The following is a 21,556-nucleotide window of genomic DNA, read 5'->3' as shown; positions in this document are numbered from 1 at the left end:
CCGATGTAGCTGCCCTTGAAGGTGGTGGATTCCAATATCCTTGTACTATGGTCCTTGTAGGTCCAGGGGTTGTGGTGGCTGAGGTGCTGATTGGACTCTTATGAGATGGAGGGGGTGGGTCAGGTGATGGAAAGAGGTTAATTTTGGACAGGAAAAACTTTTTAGGAGCAGTGGGAAGGGTAGGTGCAGTGGGTATGGGAGTGGAGGAAGAGGATGTGGTTGTAGGAGAGTCAAGTCTGGTGTCTTTGGGTGCAGGTGCTTGTGATGGAGGCTGTCGTGAGGTGTATGGCTGTTGGGTGGGTGGCTGCCTGCGTTTGTGTGGTTTGGAAGAGGGGGTGACAGACACACTGGGAGAGGACACAGGGGACGTGTAAATGGCAGTGGGGGTGGTGACTGCACGTGTGCGGAGTGTTCTGGTGGGTGTGCTGGTGCTGGACGTAGTGGCTGATGATGTTGTGCATGCAAGTGTGAGTGGAGACGTCACAGGGAGGGAGGAGGGAGACGAGAAGGAGGGGGACACAGAGGAGGCAGTGGCTGTTGGCATGTCTGCATGTGGCTGTTGCTTGGGTGAATGCTTGTGTGATGTGTGGTGCTTATATCTGGATGAGCTGCCCTTGGGTGTTGAGGTGTGTGCAGGCTGGTCTGTAGGTGTGTCTGGGATAGGCAGAGGAACAGGGGAGTGGGACTGGGTTGAGGAAGTTGGAGGAGGGAGGCAGGAGACAGGGGCAATGGCTGCCGTCAGTGCTGAGGCCAGAGCGTTGAACGATCGCTGATGGGCAGCCTGACCCGAATGAATGCCCTCCAGGTATGCATTGCTCTGGTACACCTCCCTTTCTACACCCTGGATGGCATTCAAAAGGGTAGACTGCCCAACAATGAGCGTCCTGAGGAGGTCAGTGACCTCCTCACTGAGGGCAGCAGGGGTAACTGGGGCAGGGCCTGAGGTGCCTGGGGCGAAGGAGATGCCCGTCTTCGTGTGCGAGCGGGCACGGGGCGAATGCTGAGGGGCTGCTTGGAGGGCGGAGCTGGTGCGCTGGGTGGCGGCTGTACCTGGTGTTGCGGTGGGCACGGATGTTGCCGCCACCACAAGGGAGCTCCCTTCCGAGGACGTGTCTGTGTCGCTGGTGTCTCCACGTGTCCCCGTTGTGGAGCTCCCCTCGCCCTCCGTCTCACTGGTGAACTCCGAGTCGGTTGCAGGGCCCTCCAGGGCCATGAGAGATGCAGCTCCCTCGTGGTCCGATGCCACTTCTCCTCCGCCTGATGATGCTAATGCACACATGAACAGGAAGAGCAGCAAAAAAGGGGGGGGGGAAATAAAGACATGTTGAGTGCATGCATTGGCAACACAGTTGGCGGAGAGGACAGACACAGAAGCCCCCTGCACTACGCTGCGCACTTGGGGTACACTACTCAATCATTGGGACTTGGCCTACAAGCCTATGGACGACAACTGCACACATAGGTGACACAGGGCCATGGATAGCTGTACTTGGCACCCTACAGAGGTGGGGGGCGGGGGCACAGGGCCATGCCTTACGGAGGGGCCTAGCCTACAGAAATCGCCCTGGCCTAGGGATACCCACAGCCCTCCTCCCCCACCCAGACACCTCCACTGCGCGCTAAGATAGCGGAATGTGCTTGTACTCACCCCCTTGTGTCTGCTGTGATGTCCTCACGCGCCCATCCAAATCTGGGTAGGCCACCGCCAGGATCCGGGACATCAGGGGGGTCAATTGACGAGTGGCACTCCTCCTACGTTGGGAGGCCATCCCCAGCAGAGCCTCCGCGGTCTTCCTGCTCCCGCGGCGGATGTCCTCCCACCTCTTGCGGCAGTGGGTGCCCAGTCTGTTGTGGACCCCCAGGGTCCGGACGTCCTTGGCGATGGCACGCCAAATGTCGATTTTCTGATGGGCGCTAACCTATGTGACATGTACAGGGGGAGAAAATAAAATATCATCATTTTCTGCATGCTCGATTTGAGTGCCCCCCCCTCCCCACCCTTGCCATATGGTACATGCTCTCATCTGTCGTTTGATGTATGCCTCATTCGCTCCCCTCCCCACCATCGTTCATTCACCCCACTCAACCCAGGCATTGGCCAGAAAGCATGGTCCCAGTGTACTTACCTGTTGGTCTGGAGGACCGTAGAGTAGCGCATACTGGGGGGAGGACCCCATCCACGAGTTTCTCCAATTCTTCAGAAGTGAAGGCAGGGGCCCTTTCCCCAGTCGCAGCAGCCATTGTCTCTTCCAGACCGAGGTCACAGCAGCACTTGCAGTATAGGTCCTCTCCTGTGGAAGATCAGGTCTCGAGTGATTAAGTAGATAGAAAATGGCAGTCACGCCCGCAGCGGTGCGTACCGCGGCGGTGCGTACCGCGACTGCCGGCGCACATCGTCATTGGCTCCTCAAACCCATAGGGTTCAATGTTAACCAATGCGGCTTTGCACCGCGGTCTTCGACCGCCTACCGCCACGGTGTGCCACACCAGCGCATTGACCTCACATCCCATTGTCGCACTTCACAGGTCAGGCAGCCGCCATTTCAAGGGCCCACATGGCTTAATTTCTACTGCGTCACAAATGCCTAGGCCTTGCATCGACAGTCATACAAGCCATTCACTGCATAGAGAATCGTGTACTGTGCATGCTGTGGGAACGTACCTGTGGGTTGATTGACTCTGTGCTCCATGTTGTCCTTCATAGGCACTGTCCGCTGGGACTTGCGAGATGGAGGAATCTTCCCGTGTACAGACCGCTGGTGGACCTGTCGACAATGGAAGAAAGACATGTCATATTGACATACAGGCTTGACCGAGCCACTATACAGGAACTGTGTGCCCAGCTGGAGCCAGACCTGATGTCACTCATCCGCCAACCCACAGGGATTCCCCCTCTAGTGCAGGTTCTGTCAGTACTCCATTTTTTGGCAAGTGGGTCATTTCAATCAACAGTGGCCATTTCATCAGGGATGTCTCAGCCTATGTTTTCAAAGGTGTTGTCCAGAGTGTTGTCTGCCCTGATGAAATACATGCGGAGCTACATTGTGTTCCCTTAGGTGGGCGATTTGGCTACAGTGAAGGGTGATTTCTATGCCCTTGGACATATTCCCAACATCATTGGTGCCATTGATGGGACACATGTGGCTTTGGTCCCCCCCAGCAGGAGTGAACAGGTGTACAGGAACAGAAAAAGTTATCATTCGATGAATGTCAAGGTGGTCTATTTGGCTGACCAGTACATCTTCCATGTAAATGCCAAGTTCGCTGGGTCAGTGCATGGCGCGTACATCATGCGAAATAGCAGCATCCCTTATGTGATGGAACAACTACAGAGACACCGTGTGTGGCTAATTGGTGACTCTGGTTACCCCAACCTGTCCTGGCTACTGACCCCAGTGAGGAATCCCAGGACCAGGGCAGAGGAACGGTACAGTGAGGCCCATGGGCGGACTAGGAGGGTGATCGAACGCACCTTCGGCCTCCTGAAGGCCAGGTGTGGATGAGGTGTGGGGTGGAGTATGTGTTGATGAGTGTGGTGAGTGTGATGGTGTGTGGTGTTTTGTGCGTGGATGTTGTGTGGGTGATGGTGTTCTCTATTCTGTGCTGTCTCTCTCTGGGCTTCGTCTCTGATTTGTGGTCGTAGGGGTTTGTGGGTGATGTGGGTGTGTGTTTTATAGTTAATTGGGTGTGTGGCAGTGTTGTGTGTATGTGTATCAGGTGTGTGTATTTCAAATTGTCCAATGTGGTTGTGTTTTGTAAGTGTGTGTGTATTTTGAGCACGGCGGTGTGTACCGCCAATGGAAAACCGCGGTTGGAAGACCGCCGCGTGGATTCGTGGGTCGGAATGGCATGAGCGTTTCTCTGTTGGCGTGACGGTGGAGGTTTGGTCATCGCCAGTTTTTCGCTGCCCTTTGATGTGGCTGACTTTTGTGGATGTCGGGATTTTGGCGGTTTGCCTGTTGCGGGTCAGAATGACCGTGGCGGTTTACCGCGACCGCGGCGGTGTTGTGGCGGTCTTCTGACCGGCGGTAAGCGCCTTTTACCGCCGAGGTTGGAATGACCCCCTTATAGTGTGTGGGAACCCTGGTACTAGCCAAGGTGCCCCCACATCGTTCAGGGCAAATTCCCCGAGCTTTGTGAGTGCAGGGACACCATTACACGCGTGCACTATACATAGGTCACTACCTATGTATAGCGTCACAATGGTAACTCCGAACATGGCCATTTAACATGTCTAAGATCATTCTGGTATTGGGGAGACAATTCCATGATCCCCCGGGTCTCTAGCGCAGAACCCGGGTACTGCCAAACTGCCTTTCCGGGGTTTACACTGCAGCTGCTGCTACTGCCAACCCCTCAGACAGGATTCTGCCCTCCTGGGATCTGGGCAGCCCCAGCCCAAGAAGGCAGAACAAAGGATTTCCTCTGGGAGACTGTGTTACACCCTCTCCCTTTGGAAATAGGTGTGAAGGGTTGGGGAGGAGTAGCCTCCCCCAGCCTCTGGAAATGCTTTGATGGGCACAGATGGTGCCCATCTCTGCATAAGCCAGTCTTCACCAGTTCAGGGATCCCCGAGCCCTGCTCTGGCGTGAAACTGGACAACGGAAAAGGGAGTGACCACTTCCCTGACCTGTACCTCCCGGGGGAGGTACCCAGAGCTCCTCCAGTGTGTCCCAGACCTCTGCCATCTTAGAACCAGAGGTGTTGGGGGCACACTGGACTGCTCTGAGTGGCCCATGCCAGCAGGAGACGTCAGAGACCCCCTCTGATAGGCTCTTACCTCTCTTGGTAGCCAATCCTCCTTTCTTGGTAGCCAAACCTCTTTTTATGGCTATTTAGGGTCTCTATCTCTGGGGTATTCTTCAGATAACGAATGCAAGAGCTCACCAGAGTTCCTCTGCACTTCCCTCTTCGACTTCTGCCAAGGATTGACCGCTGACTGCTCCAGGACGCCTGCAAAACAGCAACAAAGTAGCAAGACGACTACCAGCAACATTGTAGCGCCTAATCCTGCCGGCTTTCTCGACTGCTTCCTGGTGGTGCATGCTCTGAGGGCTGTCTGCCTTCACCCTGCACCGGAAATCCCGAAGAAATCTCCTGTGGTTTGACAGCGTCTTCCCCCTGCTAACGCAGGCACCAAACTTCTGCATCACCAGTCCTCTGGGTCCCATCTCATCTCGACGAGCGTGGTCTCTGGAACACAGGAGCTATATCCAAGTGACCCCCACAGTCCAGTGATCGTTCAGTCCAAGTTTGGTGGAGGTAAGTCCTTGCCTCTCCATGCTAGACTGCAAACCTGTGTACTGCGTGATTTGCAGCTGCTCCGGCTTCTGTGCACTTCTCCAAGGATTCCTTTCTGCAGAACCTAACCTGGGTCCCCAGCACTCCGTCCTGCAGTGCTCAACCCACTGAGTTGGACTCCGACGTCGTGGGGCCCTCCTTTGTGTCTCTGAGTTGACTCCGGTTCACAAATCTGCTCTGGTACTTCTGCGAGTGCTGCCTGCTTCTGTGGGGGCTCTCTTAGTTGCTGAGCGCCCCTCTGTCTCCTCCCCCAAGGGGCGACATCCTGGTCCTTCCTAGTCCCCAGCAGCACCCAAAAACCTCTACCATAACCCTTGCAGCCAGCAAGGCTTGTTTGTGGTATTTCTGCGTAGAAACACTTCTGCAACATCCAGCACGCCGTGGGACATCTTCCATCCAAAGGAGAAGTTCCTAGCCCTTTTCGTTGTTGCAGAATCTTTGGCTTCTTCCACCCAGAGGCAGCCTTCTTAGACCTTCATCCAGGGTTGAGTGCCCTGCCCCCCCCCCGGACACTATCATGACTCTTGGACTTGGTCCCCTTGCCTTGCAGGTCCTCAGGTCCAGGAATCCATCTTCAGTCCATTGCTGGTGTTTGTGGTTCTTGCAGAATCCCCTATCACGACTATTGTGTCCTTTTGGGGCAGTAGGGGAACTTTACTCCTACTTTCAGGGTCTTGGGTGGAGTATCTTGGACACCCTGACTGTTTTCTTACAGTCCCAGCAACCCTCTACAAGCTCCCATAGGTCTGGGGCCCATTCATGATTCGCATTCCACTTTTGGAGTATATGGTTTGTGTTGCCCCTAGACCTATGTTCACCTATTGTATCCCATTGTAATTCTACACTGTTTGCATTACTTTTCTTACTATTACTTACCTTTTTTGGGTTTGTGTACATATACCTTGTGTATATTACTTACCTTCTAACTGAGGGTAGTCACTGAGATACTTGTGGCATATTGTCATAAAAATAAAGTACCTTTATTTTTAGTAACTCTGAGTATTGTGTTTTCTTATGATATTGTGCTCTATGATATAAGTGGTATAGTAGGAGCTTTGAATGTCTCCTAGTTCACCCTAAGCTGCTTTGCCATAGCTACCTTCTATCAGCCTAAGCTGCTAGAAACACCTCTATTCTACTAATAAGGGATAACTGGACCTGGCACAGGGTGTAAGTACCACAAGGTACCCACTATAAGCCAGGACAACCTCCTACATTGGTGGTGCAGCAGTGGGATAAGTACTTGCAACTGCTTTACCACTTTGTCATTTGGTACTTTTCATAAGAGACTCATATACCAAATAGTTCAGTATATGTACACTTAACCAAAAAAGTATACTTTTCTATTCTAAAACTTTTACAAAGTTCTGAAACGTTTTTGAAAACTTCTAAAAGTTTTCCCAAAGTTTGAAAAAGTTTGTTTCTGTGCTTTCTAAAGTTCTAAAACGTTTTCTCTCACTATCCTTAAACCTTTTCTAAACATGTCTGTTGTAGAGCCCACTCCCAAAACTGTTAATGCAACATATGAGAGTTTAAACTACAAAAGTTTGAGGGGTCTCTGCCCTCTGAAAGAGGTTTAAGTATAGGTAAGAATCCTACAAAAGAGTTTCTCTTTAACATGCTCATTGTAGATGACCAGAACCAGTCTGGCCCATCTCATGAGAGGTTAGAAAATGGGGAAGCTTCCCAGTCAGACTCAGAGGAGTTCCATGAGGAAGCTGGGGAGGGTTCTTACAAGGTCCTGCCCCCTAGCAGGGCACCTAGTGACACTTATAGTGTTAGAGGGTCCCACACCAGTAGGGCATCTTTGACCCCTAGAGGCCAGGTTACTAGGGTCCAGACAGTTAGGAACAGGTCTCCCTCTGAAACTTCCCACATTTCTCCTGTGTCTAAACATTCCCAACCCACCCACCCTGAGGATAACTTGTTAGAAAGGGAACTCAAAACGTTGAGGGTTGAAGAGACCAGACTGAAGCTTAAACAGCAGCAGCTGGCCTTAGATAAGGAATCCCTAGACATAGAGAAGGAAACACAGAGGTTGGGGTTACTTCCCCAAGGTGGAAGCAGCAGTGTTGTAGATAGCAATCCTGTTAGAGAGCAAGATTCCAGCAATCTGCACAAGATAGTTCCCCCTTACAAGGAGGGGATGACTTTAATAAGTGGTTTGCTGCACTTGAGAGGGCCTGTATGGTACAGTTGGTCCCTCAGATGCAGTGGGCTTCTATTTTGTGGCTATCTTTCACTGGAAAGGGTAGGGATAGGCTGCTTACTTTCAGAGAAAGTGATGCCAATAATTACAGAGTTTTGAAAGATGCACTGGATGGATTTGGCTTAACCACTGAACAATACAGGATTAAGTTCAGAGACACCAGAAAGCCAACGACAGATATGTAAAATACGACACTACTAAAGCTGAAAATATGCTCTTTATAATCTAAGAGCTAATAAAGACATAGTTGTAAAAGCTGCAGATAAAGGGGGAGCTATAGTGGTCCAAAATCTCCAGGATTACAAAGAGGAGATTTTATTACAATTGTCGGACACAGGGAGCTATGTGAAATTGGGTTATAACCCTACGAATGAAGTGGTGACTATGATAAAAACAGTAACGGATGGGGGTTTGACCAATGGCTTCTTGTCTGATTTAGAATATGACTTTTTGAATAAGAAGAATCCTCTTACTCTCACTATTTATACTCTCACAAAAATACATAAAGACCCTCGGAAACCCCCGGGACGTCCTATTATATCGGGATGTGGTTCCGTTTTGGAACGTTTATGTAAATATGTTGACTTCTTTGTGAAACCGCTGGTGATTGGGACTAAGGCGTATATAAGGGACACCATGGAAGCTATTGCTATGAGTGATGATCGAGACTTTAGATGCAATAGTCAATTTTTGGTGACTTTAGATATTGTCTCGTTATATACGAGTATTCCTCAAGGACAGGTGTTACAGGCTATGACAGAAGTCCTTGATAGGTACCTGCACAGGTTAAATTCTTCTATCAGTTTTATTATTGAATTGTTAGAAAACGCAATGGCAGGAATTTTTTTTATTTTCAGGGTAATTATTACTTTCAAACAAAAGGAGTAGCGATGGGAGCGTCCTTTGCCCCGGATGTTGCATTTTGTTAATGGATTCCTTTGAAAAACGCTATATCTTTGAGGAATCCTTGCCCTATTATGCTAATATAACAATGTGGAGAAGATATATTGACGATGTGTTAATGATTTGGACAGGTTCTGCGGAAGATCTTTTGAATTTTCATCATTGGTTGAACAATAGATGTAAGGATATTCAGTTTACCATTAAATATAGCTCTTCTGAAATTGTATTTTTGGATTTGACTATCAAAGTAGAGGAACAACGTTTATACACTACTTTGTATAGGAAACAGAGCGAGAGGAATTCTTTATTACAATATTCCAGTCACCATCCACATAATTTGCAGGATAATTTACCCTTTGGTCAATTCCTCCGTATTCGGAGGAACTGCTCCCGCAAACAGGATTACTTTCTGTAATCGGATGACTTGATTAATCGTTTGATAGTACGGGGATACCCGAAGAGTGTATGTAGAAAGGCCAGAAACAAGATCATGGTTTTGTCATCGAGAAAATCTTTTGTCATCCAAACAACGGGCCGATAATGAGACTAACAGATTGATTTGTGTGACTACATTTTGTACAAGAAGTTCAGAAATCAAAAAGATTATCAATGGCTACTGGAATATGATTGCGGATGATCTTGAGACTAATGATTTACGGATGTATGCCTTTAAGAGGGGTAGAAATGTTAAGGATTGGGTGGTTAGTTCTTTGCTAACCGAACCCAGACAACCCCCTCTTTGATTTCTATATTAAATTTACCAAGGATTGTGGGTCATTATAAATGTGGATCATGCAAAGCGTGTTCATTGTGTATGGAAATGAAGGTGTTTAATTATCAAAATGTTTCTGTAGTTTTGAAAGAGCACACCAATTTTAATAGCAGTAAGGAATTTATATCATCAAATGTCCGTGCAAATTGTTTTATGTGGGGCAGACAAAACAAAAGGTAAAGGCACGGATTTTGCAACACTGCAGTCGCATTAGGTGCAAAACATTAGGGCCACCTTTAGTGGAACACTTTGCTGAATTGAACCATCCCACTGTCTCTCTACGCTAGATGGTGATTGAGAAAGTTTATCACAACTCTCGAGGAGGTGATCTAACAAGGGCCCTGAATCTAAGAGCTTTGTAAATGGATTCATTCTCTGAACTCAGTAGAGAATGGCTTGAATGAATATGAAGAAATCTCTAGACAAACTGTGAATTTGGCAAATGGCTGAATTCTCCTTTTTTGAGGTTTAGGTTCTTGGTTCTGCACTGGGGATTAATTTAAATACATTGGTAATTAATCAGATATGTTTAAATACTGGAAGGTTTAGTTTGTTTAATGATTGGTTTAGCTTTTCTATATTTTGGTAATAGAGATGCAGGATTGGTTTGAAATCAGTTTGCTATACTGCGCCCTTAATGGTGGAAGGGAATAGTTTTAATTTGTCTAAATTAGTCTAGTTATTAGTGTTGTCTGTTTGCTCTGAACGTGGTGTTATTGGCATCATTGTCTAGTCATGTTTTCAGTTGGTCCCTATCCATCATATACAGGTTATGAGGACTGCTGGTATTTCACATTCTGTTAAGTCAAAGGATATAAGAGATTGTATGTGTCTTGTACTGATGGGAGGATGGTTTTCCCTCTGCTGTTAAGATGAACTCTTTCGGTTGGTGCGCGGAGTAGTGAGAACAAGTTGTTTTCCTCTCTCTCAGCTGCTGGGCCAGGATGCTTTGTTTTCTAGTTTAAAGGTAACTAATAAAGCCATTGAAGGGAAAAGACACATACATTACTGCGATTGCTGTCCCTTATGTTGGGCCTGGGGGTGCTGTTTACATTCTTCCTCTGCGGAGATTGTGCGCTGGTTTCACATGGAAAGCTGCCTTAATAATGGATGGTTTTCGGTGGCAGCTGGAATTGTTTAACTGAGCGAGCTGAACATCGGACACTTTGTGCAATGAAGGAGCCCTGTAGGCTCTGTTTACATTCCTTAGGTGCCTTGTGTGTGTGCCGTGGAATGTTTACATCTGCTCTTTTAATGGACTGGTGTTGCTCTAAGTGGCACACACATCTGTACTTAAATCGGGCTCTGGTAGGAAACTGAAAGTGTTTAATTGTAATGAGGCGTGCGCACACTGAAGGCTTTGTGTAACGAAGTGGGCGAAGATGTGAAGGTTTTGTTTACGTTTCTTGGTTGAGGCGAGAATGTGCCGCTCGGATATTTAGAACTACTTCAACAACATATAGCGGGTTCTTAAGTGGTACACATATTTTTATTTAAATTGGGCTCTGCTTAATTGATGGAATTACCCTCATTGTTAGTTGGCAGCTGGGACTCATTTGTCACAGTACGTGAACTTGTGTGATTATAAAAGGGTGATTATAAAAGAGGGATTATAAAAGGGTGCTGCTGGAAAGGCTGTGGTTTGCTCTGCGACGCTCAGTCTACTGAAGGCTCACACATGAATGAAGGTAAAATGTGGTTCGGCGTAAGAGGGAGATGTAAAAGTTCTGTGAGGTTTTGGGAACTGTTTTGAGAAGTTATTGGATGTCAATATAAAGAAGGTTATATAGTTATAATATGAGGGCTTGCTTGTCTGCATACGGGGAGCAATATGGAGAGGCTTGTTCCCTTGGAGTGCATTATGAGATGTTGTGATTGAATATTTAGTAATATGGGATTTGTAGGAATGGGATAGTTGGTATTTGTATTATAAGGTTTTAGTGATTGTTGTAAAATATATAAAGAGGATATTATATGAATATTTATTGAGTGGTATTAATAAGTGAGGGAATGAGAGGATATTGTATCATGCTTTAGTGATTGATATTGGTATTTATTGAGTGGTATGTGACAATGTGTTGTGTTTGGTTAATATTTTTAGGGTGTATTGGATTTGATTGGTGACCTGGTATATGAGGAGGAATGATAATTTAAAATCAGGTGAGTAGGTGGTTTTTCTGTTGGTTTCTTATTTATAAGGGTTTGAGTATGATAGATTGGGTTGTTTTTGTGATGTTAAATGGTGCCATGTGGCTTATTATTTTAGATGTGATCTCCTCATAAATAGACAAGTAAAGGAAGTGAAGAAATTTGACGATATATTTAAGGTAAGTTGTGATTAATTTCGTTAGACAATATAGGTGGTTAGGATATTAGTGATGGTTTTTGATTGAGTTGTTGTGGTGTTTTAGGGACTCCCATCGTATTAGTCCTGAAGAAGATCCATTGTGGAGCTGGGATTTGGCCCAAGATATAGAGGGGTCGAAACATCAACGGATATATCATAGTCTGGATTGGTCTCTGCATAGGATCTTTGGAGGATTTAATGAATTGATTTAGACTCTCTGAGAATTTGGAATGGAGTTAATGCAGCAAACAAAAAAGAACCAACCGACTGGTTTTAATGTTTTTTATATAGGTTTTTGATTCAATGGAATATGTATTCTTCTTTTTATCTATCACAAGCACTTTTTCTCACACTATCTGTCCTTCAGTGTGTTGTTTTAGTACATGGGCTGTCCATATAGGATGAATATATTAAATTGATATTTACGTATAAGTAAATAAATGAATATATATATATATATTTATATGAATAAATAGTTTTTTTGCTTTCACCTATGTTGCCTTATGATGTATAAATAATTTGTTTATCTTTCCCCATTAGGGCATTGTTGTATGTAATGATTGTCTGGCATGGGGAGGCAAGGACTTACCTCCACCAAATTTGGACAGAAGGGCCACTGGACTGTGGGAGACACTTAGACCCAGCTCCTGTGTTCCAGGGACCATGCTCGCCAGAATGAGAGGGGACCCAGAGGACCGGTGATGCAGTCTTTTGGTGCCTGCGTTAGCAGGGGGAAGATTCCGTCGACCCACAGGAGAGTTAGTCTTGGATTCCAGTGCAGGGTGAAGGCAGACAGCCCTCAGAGCATGCACCACCAGGAAACAGTTGAGAAAGCCGGCAGGATGAGGCGCTACAATGTTGCTGGTAGTCGTCTTGCTACTTTGTTGCGGTTTTGCAGGCGCCCTGGAGCAGTCAGCGGTCGATCCTTGGCAGAAGTCGAAGAGGGAAGTGCAGAGGAACTCTGGTGAGCTCTTGCATTCGTTATCTGAGGAACAGCCCAGAGGAGAGACCCTAAATAGCCAGAAAAGGAGGTTTGGCTACCAAGAAAGGAGGTTTGGCTACCAAGAGAGGTAAGAACCTATCAGGAGGGGCCTCTGACGTCACCTGCTGGCACTGGCCACTCAGAGCAGTCCAGTGTGCCTCCCACACCTCTGAATCCAAGATGGCAGAGGTCTAGGACACACTGGAGGAGCTCTGGGCACCTCCCCTGGGAGGTACTGGTCAGGGGAGTGGTCACTCCCCTTTCCTTTGTCCAGTTTCACGCCAGAGCAGGGCTGAGGGATCCCTGAACCGGTGTAGACTGGCTTATGCAGAGATGGGCACCCTCTGTGCCCATCATAGCATTTTTAGAGGCTGGGGGAGGCTACTCCTCCCCAGCCCTTCACACCTATTTCCAAAGGGAGAGGGTGTAACACCCTCTCTCAGAGGAAATCCTTTGTTCTGCCTTGCTGGGCCGGGGCTGCCCAGACCCCAGGAGTGCAGAAGGGGTTGGCGGCAGCAGCAGCAGCTGCAGTGGAAACCCCGGAAAGGCAGTTTCGCAGTACCCGGGTTCTGTGCTAGAGACCCGGGGGATCATGGAATTGTCCCCCCAATACCAGAATGATCTTAGACATGTTACATGGCCATGTTCAGAGTTACCATTGTGACGCTACACATAGGTAGTGACCTATGTGCAGTGCACGCGTGTAATGGTGTCCCCGCACTCACAAAGTTCAGGGAATTTGCCCTGAACAATGTGGGGGCACCTTGGCTAGTGCCAGGGTGCCCACACACTAAGTAACTTGGCACCTAACCTTCACCAAGTGAGGGTTAGACATATAGGTGACTTATAAGTTACTTATGTGCAGTGAAAAATGGCTGTGAAATAACGTGGATGTTATTTCACTCAGGCTGCAGTGGCAGGCCTGTGTAAGAATTGTCTGAGCTCCCTATGGGTGGGAAAAGAAATGCTGCAACCCATAGGGATCTCCCGGAACCCCAATACCCTGGGTACCTAAGTACCATATGCAAGGGAATTATAAGGGTGTACCAGTGTGCCATTGAGAATTGGTAAAATTAGTCAGTAGCCTGCAGTGACAATTTCAGAAAGCAGAGAGAGCATAAACACTGAGGTTCTGGTTAGCAGAGCCTCAGTGATACAGTTAGGCACCACACAGGGAACAGATATAGGCCACAAACGTATGAGCACTGGGGTCCTGGCTAGCAGGATCCCAGTGACACATATCAAACATACTGACAACATAGGGTTTTCACTCTGAGCACTGGGCCCCGGCTAGCAGGATCCCAGTGAGACAGTAAAAACACCCTGACATACACTCACAAACAGGCCAAAAAGTGGGGGTAACAAGGCTAGAAAGAGGCTGCCTTCCTACATTGGGGAATTCAAACCTAGAGAAAAACCCAATCATAGCTGGTGCTATATTTTTAGTGGTCATACTACTTAAGGGGATGGCTTCAGGATATCTTTGTAGCATAGTCTACTAGAACAAGGATATACATGTTGCCTCTCGAGGATGGAGTCAGGGGTCCCACCAAATCCATGCCTACCCGTGAGAAGGGAACATCTATGATAGGCAGTGGAAAGAGAGGTGCTTTTCTATTTCCTTCTGGATTAATGAGCTGACATTTTTGTCATTTTTTACAAAACCGGCGAATGTCTGAAAAGACGCCTGGCCAGTAAAACTGACGTAACAAGTACTCTTCCGGCTCTGATGAATGAGCACCTGTGAAAGCTCTGACGAATGAGCTCCTGGGAAAGCTTTGATGAATGAGCTCCTGTAAAATGTTTGATGAATGAGCTCCTGTGAAAGCTTTGATGGAGTGAGCTCCTGTGAAAGCTTTGATGAATGAGTTCCTGTGAAAGCTTTGATGAATGAGTTCCTGTGAAAGCTTTGATGAATGAGTTCCTGTGAAAGCTTTGATGAATGAGCTTCTGTGAAAGCTTCGATGAATGAGCTCCTGTGAAAGCTTCGATGAATGAGCTCCTGTGAAAGCTTTGATGAATAAGCTCCTGTGAAAGCTTTGATGAATGAGCTCTTGTGAAAGGTTTGATGGAATGAGCTCCTATAAAAGCTCTGATGAATGAGCTCCTGTGAAAGCTTTGATGAATGAGCTCCTGTGAAAGCTTTGATGAATGAGCTCCTGTAAAAGGTTTCATGAATGAGCTCCTGTGAAAGCTTTGATGGAATGAGCTCCTGTGAAAGGTTTGATGAATGAGCTCCTGTAAAAGGTTCGATGAATGAGCTCCTGTGAAAGCTCTGATGGAGTGAGCTTCTATAAAAGCTTTAATGGAGTGAGATCCTGTAAAAGCTTTGATGAATGAGCTTCTGTAAAACCTTTGATGAATGAGCTCCTGTGAAGGGTTTGATGAATGAGCTCCTGTGAAAGCTTTGATGAAGTGAGCTCCTGTGAAAGCTCTGATGAATGAGCTCCTATAAAAGCTGTGATGAATGAGCTCCTGTGAAAGGTTTGATGAATGAGCTCCTGTGAAAGCTCTGATGAGTGAGCTCCTGTGAAAGCTCTGATGAGTGAGCTCCTGTGAAAGCTCTGATGAATGAGCTCCTATAAAAGCTGTGATGAATGAGCTCCTGTGGAACCTTTGATGAATGAGCTCCTCTGAAAGCTCTGATGAGTGAGCTCCTGTGAAAGCTCTGATGAATGAGCTCCTGTGAAAGCTCTGATGAGTGAGCTCCTGTGAAAGCTCTGATGAATGAGCTCCTGTGAAAGCTCTGATGAATGAGCTCCTGTGAAAGCTTTGATGGAGTGAGCTCCTGTGAAAGCTCTGATGAGTGAGCTCCTGTGAAAGCTTTGATGGAGTGAGCTCCTGTGAAACCTTTGATGAGTGAGCTCCTGTGAAAGCTCTGATGAGTGAGCTCCTGTGAAAGCTCTGATGAATGAGCTCCTGTGAAAGCTTTGATGGAGTGAGCTCCTGTGAAAGCTCTGATGAATGAGCTCCTGTGAAAGCTTTGATGGAGTGAGCTCCTGTGAAAGCTTTGATGGAGTGAGCTCCTGTGACAGCTTTGATGAGTGAGCTCCTGTGAAAGGTCTGATGAGTGAGCTCCTTTGAAAGCTCTGATGAATGAGCTCCTGTATGAGCTCCTCTGAAAGCTCTGATGAATGAGCTCCTGTGAAAGCTCTGATGAGTGAGCTCCTGTGAAAGCTCTGATGAATGAGCTCCTGTGAAAGCTTTGATGAATGAGCTCCTGTAAAAGGTTGGATGAATGAGCTCCTGTGAAAGCTCTGATGAATGAGTTCCTGTGAAAGCTTTGATGAGTGAGCTCCTCTGAAAGCTTTGATGAGTGAGCTCCTGTAAAAGCTTTGATGAATGAGCTCCTGTGAAAGCTTTGATGGAGTGAGCTCCTGTGAAAGCTCTGATGAGTGAGCTCCTGTGAAAGCTTTGATGAAAGAGCTCCTGTGAAAGCTCTGATGAATGAGCTCCTAGAAAAGCTGTGATGAATGAGCTCCTATAAAAGCTGTGATGAATGAGCTCCTGTGAAAGGTTTGATGAATGAGCTCCTGTGAAAGCTCTGATGAGTGAGCTCCTGTGAAAGCTCTGATGAGTGAGCTCCTGTAAAAGCTTTGATGGGGTGAGCTCCTGTGGAACCTTTGATGAATGAGCTCCTCTGAAAGCTCTGATGAATGAGCTCCTGTGAAAGCTCTGATGATTGAGCTCCTGTGAAAGCTCTGATGAATGAGCTCCTGTGAAAGCTTTGATGGAGTGAGCTCCTGTAAAAGGTATGATTAATGAGCTCCTGTGAAAGCTTTGATGGAGTGAGCTCCTGTGAAAGCTTTGATGAGTGAGCTCCTGTGAAAGCTCTGATGAATGAGCTCCTGTGAAAGCTCTGATGAGTGAGCTCCTGTGAAAGCTCTGATGAGTGAGCTCCTGTGAAAGCTCTGATGAGTGAGCTCCTGTGAAAGCTCTGATGAGTGAGCTCCTGTGAAAGCTCTGATGAGTGAGCTCTTTGATGAGTGAGCTCTTGTGAAAGCTCTGATGAATGAGCTCCTGTGAAAGCTTTGATGGAGTGAGCTCCTGTAAAAGGTTGGATGAATGAGCTCCTGTGAAAGCTCTGATGAATGAGCTCCTGTGAAAGCTTTGATGGAGTGAGCTCCTGTGAAAGCTCTGATGAGTGAGCTCCTGTGAAAGCTTTGATGGAGTGAGCTCCTGTGAAAGCTTTGATGGAGTGAGCTCCTGTGAAAGCTCTGATGAGTGAGCTCCCAGAGGGAGGTCCCCTGATCACACCTCTGACTGGAGGGTGCAGGATGGTTGGGGCACGCAGGGGGCGCTGAAACACCCCAATGGAGGCAGCTAAAGCGCTGGTGATCGGACTTGTTGGCGCTATACAAAGTGCAGCCGCGGTTATGAGGCCCGGAGACTCCAGTGAAGCTCGCCCAGCGGCCCAGGAAGGGCCACAAGCAGCCACCGCGAGGGCCCAGACAGGGGGGGACACGGCGCGTGCGCGGGGTCACGCACACTCTGGTAACTGCTTCCGGACCCCGCGTGCGCCGGAAGCTACGCACAGATGCTGTAAGAAGCCGGGCCCGGGAGACCGTTCCGTGGCTGCTGGTGCTGCCTCTGCCGCCGCTGACCCGGAAGTGATCCCACTGCCAGGCCAGAGGGGCGGGTCCGAGGCCTGTGAGGGTCTGAGGAGGAGGAGGTGAGACTGGACAGGACCTGCTGCTGGTGCTGACTCTGCCGCCGCCGACCCGGAAGCTGAACCGTTTAACTTAATTTCCAGCAGAGCCGGGAGCAGAATCCTCGCGGTAAGGAGGTGAGTCTGAGGAGGGCAGAGGGAGGGGGCAGGACCCGGTGCACTTTAAGGGGGGGTGAGTCTGAGGAGGGCAGAGGGAGGGGGCAGGACCCGGTGCACTTTAAGGGGGGGTGAGTCTGAGGAGGGCAGAGGGAGGGGGCAGGACCCGGTGCACTTTAAGGGGGGAGGTGGGTGAGTCTGAGGAGGGCAGAGGGAGGGGGCAGGACCCGGTTCACTTTTAAGGGGGAGGTGAGTCTTTATTTATTTATTTATTTAATGCGTTTTTATATAGCGCGGACTGTACCCGAGGGTGTCAGAGCGCTTCACAATAGGCAAAGTAGAGATACAAGAGGAGAAGAATTACAAGTGAGCCTGTTACAAAAACAAACGTTACAATACATGAGGCAATAGTGATAATTGTGCAAGTATCAAGATCAAAAAAATACACGAGGTAGCAAACGATACGTTACGAAAGGAAAAAGTGACGTGTGCAGGTTACAAGAGCAAATAAAGTACGAGTAGAGGTAGAAAAAATTGCAATAAATGGTAGACACTCAAAACACTCAAACAATAGTTCCGTTACATGAGGCAGTGGTGGCCGTTGTGCATGTATCAAAAGTAAACAAGATATAAGAGGTAGCAAATGATACGTTGTAAAAGGAAAGGTGCTGTGTGCATGATACAAAAGAGTACAAAATACAGGTAGAGGTATAATACTGCACTAAATGGCAGACACTCAAACACAAAAACGCCCTGGGAAGGCACTTCTATAGGCGTGGAGAACAGAATTTCCTATAATGGAAGGACTTCCTTCAGGAAACAGAGAACTAGAATTAAATTTGGAAGTGTCTTTGAAGGAGGAGAGCTTTGAGGTCAGTTTTGAAGGCCTGGGAAGAGGTGGTGGTCCGAAGCTGAGGCGGAAGTGAGTTCCAGATTCTCACTGCGTTGCCTGAGAAGGATTGGGCCATCGATCTTTCCTTCTTGAAAATGGGAGGTTCATGCAGTAACTTTTCTGCATTACGTGATGGTCTGGAGCCCCCAGAGAGTTTCAGTTTATTCACCAGGTAGCGAGGGGAGGAGGAGTGCAAGGCTTTGTGGGTGATACATGCAGTTTTGTAGATCGATCTTGCCTCTATGGGAAGCCAACGGAGGGTGGATAAAATGGGTGTGATGTGGTCGCTTCTTTTGGCCCCATATATGAAACGAGCTGCTGAATGGGGAATAGACTTCAGGGGGGAAAGGTGGGATTTGGGAAGGCCAGTAAGAAGAGAGTTGCAGTAGTCCAATCTGGAGAGAACCAGCGATTGGACCAGGGTTTTAAGGTCATGCTCCGGGAAGAAGCGACGAATCCCCCAAAGAAGGCGCAGTTGGTGTCGAGCAGACTTTGCAATGGAGTCGATGTGGGAGAGTAGATTGAGTTTTTTGTCGAGAGTGACACCAAGGGATTTTGCGCTCTCGACAATGATGGGCTTATTGTTCATTAGATTGATCTGATCCATCCATGTTTGCACTGGGGGATGAGAAAGTGAGGAGGAGAGGAGGAGGAATTCTGTTTTGGAGGGATTCAGGATCAGTTGATGAGTTACCATCCAGTTTTGAATGGAGTCGAGAGTAGAGCTAAGGAAGGAGAGATCGTGAGTGGAGGCCACCTTGAGGTAGATCTGAGTGTCATCCGCATATAGATGATAGTGGATCCCGGATTTACTCAGGAGATTTCCCAACGGTTCTAAATAGAGATTGAACAGTGTGGGTGCAAGTATGGAGCCTTGAGGAACACCTTGACTGACCGCTAAAGGAGCTGAAAGACTGTTCGCTATTTTGATCATTTGGGATCTATCAGAGAGGAAGGAGGCAAACCATTTGAGCACAGTGCCCTCCATGCCCATTCTCTGTTGAAGAGTGTTAAGGAGAGTGTTGTGATTGACAGTGTCAAAGGCTGCAGAAAGGTCGAGAAGAATTAGAAGACACGACTCCCCTGAATCGAGTATCCGCAGCGCGTCATCAATCACTAGCAGCAGGGCTGTTTCAGTGCTGCAGTTTTGAATGAAGCCGGACTGGAAATTGTCAAGAAGATCATTTTCCTTGATATGGCGAGAGAGTTGTTTCACTACACATTTTTCTGTGATTTTTGCAAGAAAGGGTAGGTTAGTGATGGGACGGTAAGTGTTGAGGTCGTTCGCATCAGCAGTGGGTTTTTTAAGCAGAGGGGTGACCTGCCCAGTTTTGAAGGAAACAGGAAGGGAGCCTTGACTGAGGGAGAGGTTGACCAGAGTGGTCCAATAGGAAAGAGAATTAGTATAGAAGTCAATGGCAATGGCACTAGGGATGGGGTCAAGAGAGTGGTTAGAGGGCTTTGTATCGAGGATGCATTTAAGGAGAGCATCGTCAGAGATGGGGTCAAAGTTTTGCCAAATGGTTAAGGATTTGCGCTCCTCTGTAGGGGTAGGATGAATGACCTGATCTACAAGTGATTTTACTTTTTCGTCAAAGAATACAGCGAATTCCGCTGCTTTCTTTGTGGAATCTTCCAATTTGGAGGTTGGGTGAGAGCTGTTTGGGTTCTTGATGAGGTCGAATAGTTTTTTGGGTCTATTTTTGGCTGAGTCAAGGAGGGATTTGTAGTGCGACGCTTTTCCAAGGAAGATGAGCTTGTGGTACTTGGATCTTGCTAAACGAAGAGTGGCCAAATTTTGAGTGGAGGGCGCTTGTCTCCATTGTTTCTCAAGGGCTCTTAGGAACTTCCTTTCTTGATAGAGGGATTTGTTGAACCAAGGTGCCGAGGGAGTGGGCCTTTTCTTTTCGCTTTGGAGCGGAGCGACACTATTGATTTCGACTGCAAGGACTGTGAGGCATTGGGAGGTGAGTTCGTTAACATCTAGGTCCGGGTCTAGCCTTGGAAGTGATAGCAAAGCAGAGTCACAGAGGGTGCTGAGGTCAATATTTTTTGTGTCACGGAACCAGGAAGTAGCCCTCTTGGGCTGGCCAAGAGTTATAGAGTGTGATAGGTGAATAGAGAATGGGATGAGGAGGTGGTCTGACCAGTCTACATGGATAGGGGTAGCGATAGTCAGCAAGCCTGCTTTAGAAATAACAAGGTCCAGGATTGAGCCTTTAGAGTGTGTTGTTTCTGTGCAGTGTTGGCTAAGATCGTTTGCAGAGAGGAAGGTGGCCAGCAGATTCGCATAGGTGTCTTGAGGCGAGCCCCAATGGACATTGAAGTCACCCACGAAGATCTGATTGTCATTTTGCGTGTATTGGTCGCTGATGCAGTCCGTGAGTTCCTCCATAAACGAAGGGCTGCTACCAGGTGGGTGGTAAATAACATGGAATCTGAGAGGTGCGCGGTGGTGCAATTGAAGCTCAAGAGATAGGCATTCAAAAGTGTGGAAGGAGCTGTTAGGAAGAGCCTTAAGTTGAAGGGAGTTTCTAAAGATGACTGCAACACCTCCCCCAACTTTGTCAATTCTGTCATTTCTAAGTATAGAATAGCCTGTGGGTACCAGGAGATCAAACATAGAGTGAGAGGTATCGTTGAACCAGGTCTCTGTGAGGAAGAGCATGTCAATATTGTGCAAGTTGATGGTATCGGAGATTTCAAGTTTGTGTTTTATTGCAGATCTGCAGTTGTGGAGCAAACAGCGCAGCTCTGACACAACTGTTTTGGTGATGGGGGCACTTGGGCTATGAGGGGTGATAGGGATATTGTACTTATATGAGGGCGCTCGGGATTTAGGTGGGCGAGTGGTTCTGACAGAGGAGATGGTCGGAATAGAGTAGATAACAGGGTTACTGGGAAGTGAAAGTGAAGGAAGGGTGGCATTCGAGTGCTTGTGTGGATTTGCAGACGACAGGCTATGCTTAGCTATAATGGGATGTGGGGGTGAGGTGCATCTCGTGGAAGGGTGAGTGGTTGTCAAAGGAATTGAGGTGTGTGGGAAAGTCGAGATCTTGGAGCTTAAAACTAAAATGGTTGCTTCAAGTTGGGAGATGGCGGTGATTAGAGAGCCTAGCTTATTTTCCAGAGAGAGTGAGGGAGAGCACGGCATGTTGGGTGGCTCGAAGGAAACAGGAGGGGGTGCACTAGGCAGTGTACGGCAGGGAGAGGTGGGGGAACGGGAGGGGAGTAGGGGTATAGGGTTCAGAGGTGGGGAAAGGTTTTGGATGAGAGCAGGAGTTGGTGCATCAGGGGTGAGAGGAGAGTTGTCGTTGTTGGCATTGCAAGAAGGATAGGAATTAAGGGCAAAATTAGGGGGCGATAGGAGAGGAGTGGGGTGGTG

General features: G+C 47.7%; 1 protein-coding gene across 1 annotated transcript in view; it reads left to right on the top strand.

Moving 5' to 3' along the window:
- The first annotated feature begins 17,076 nt into the window (after positions 1 to 17,076).
- The window catches only part of LOC138293762 (uncharacterized), a 62,259-nt gene continuing 57,779 nt past the window's right edge, over positions 17,077 to 21,556 (top strand). The window contains 1 exon segment of the mRNA XM_069233103.1: positions 17,077 to 17,292. The gene's annotated coding sequence lies outside the window, so the exon portion shown is untranslated.

Source organism: Pleurodeles waltl, chromosome 4_2, assembly GCF_031143425.1.
Source record: "Pleurodeles waltl isolate 20211129_DDA chromosome 4_2, aPleWal1.hap1.20221129, whole genome shotgun sequence".
Lineage (NCBI taxonomy): Eukaryota > Metazoa > Chordata > Amphibia > Caudata > Salamandridae > Pleurodeles > Pleurodeles waltl.
Note: the sequence above shows the minus strand (reverse complement) of the source record. Positions and strands in the feature narration are given on the sequence as shown.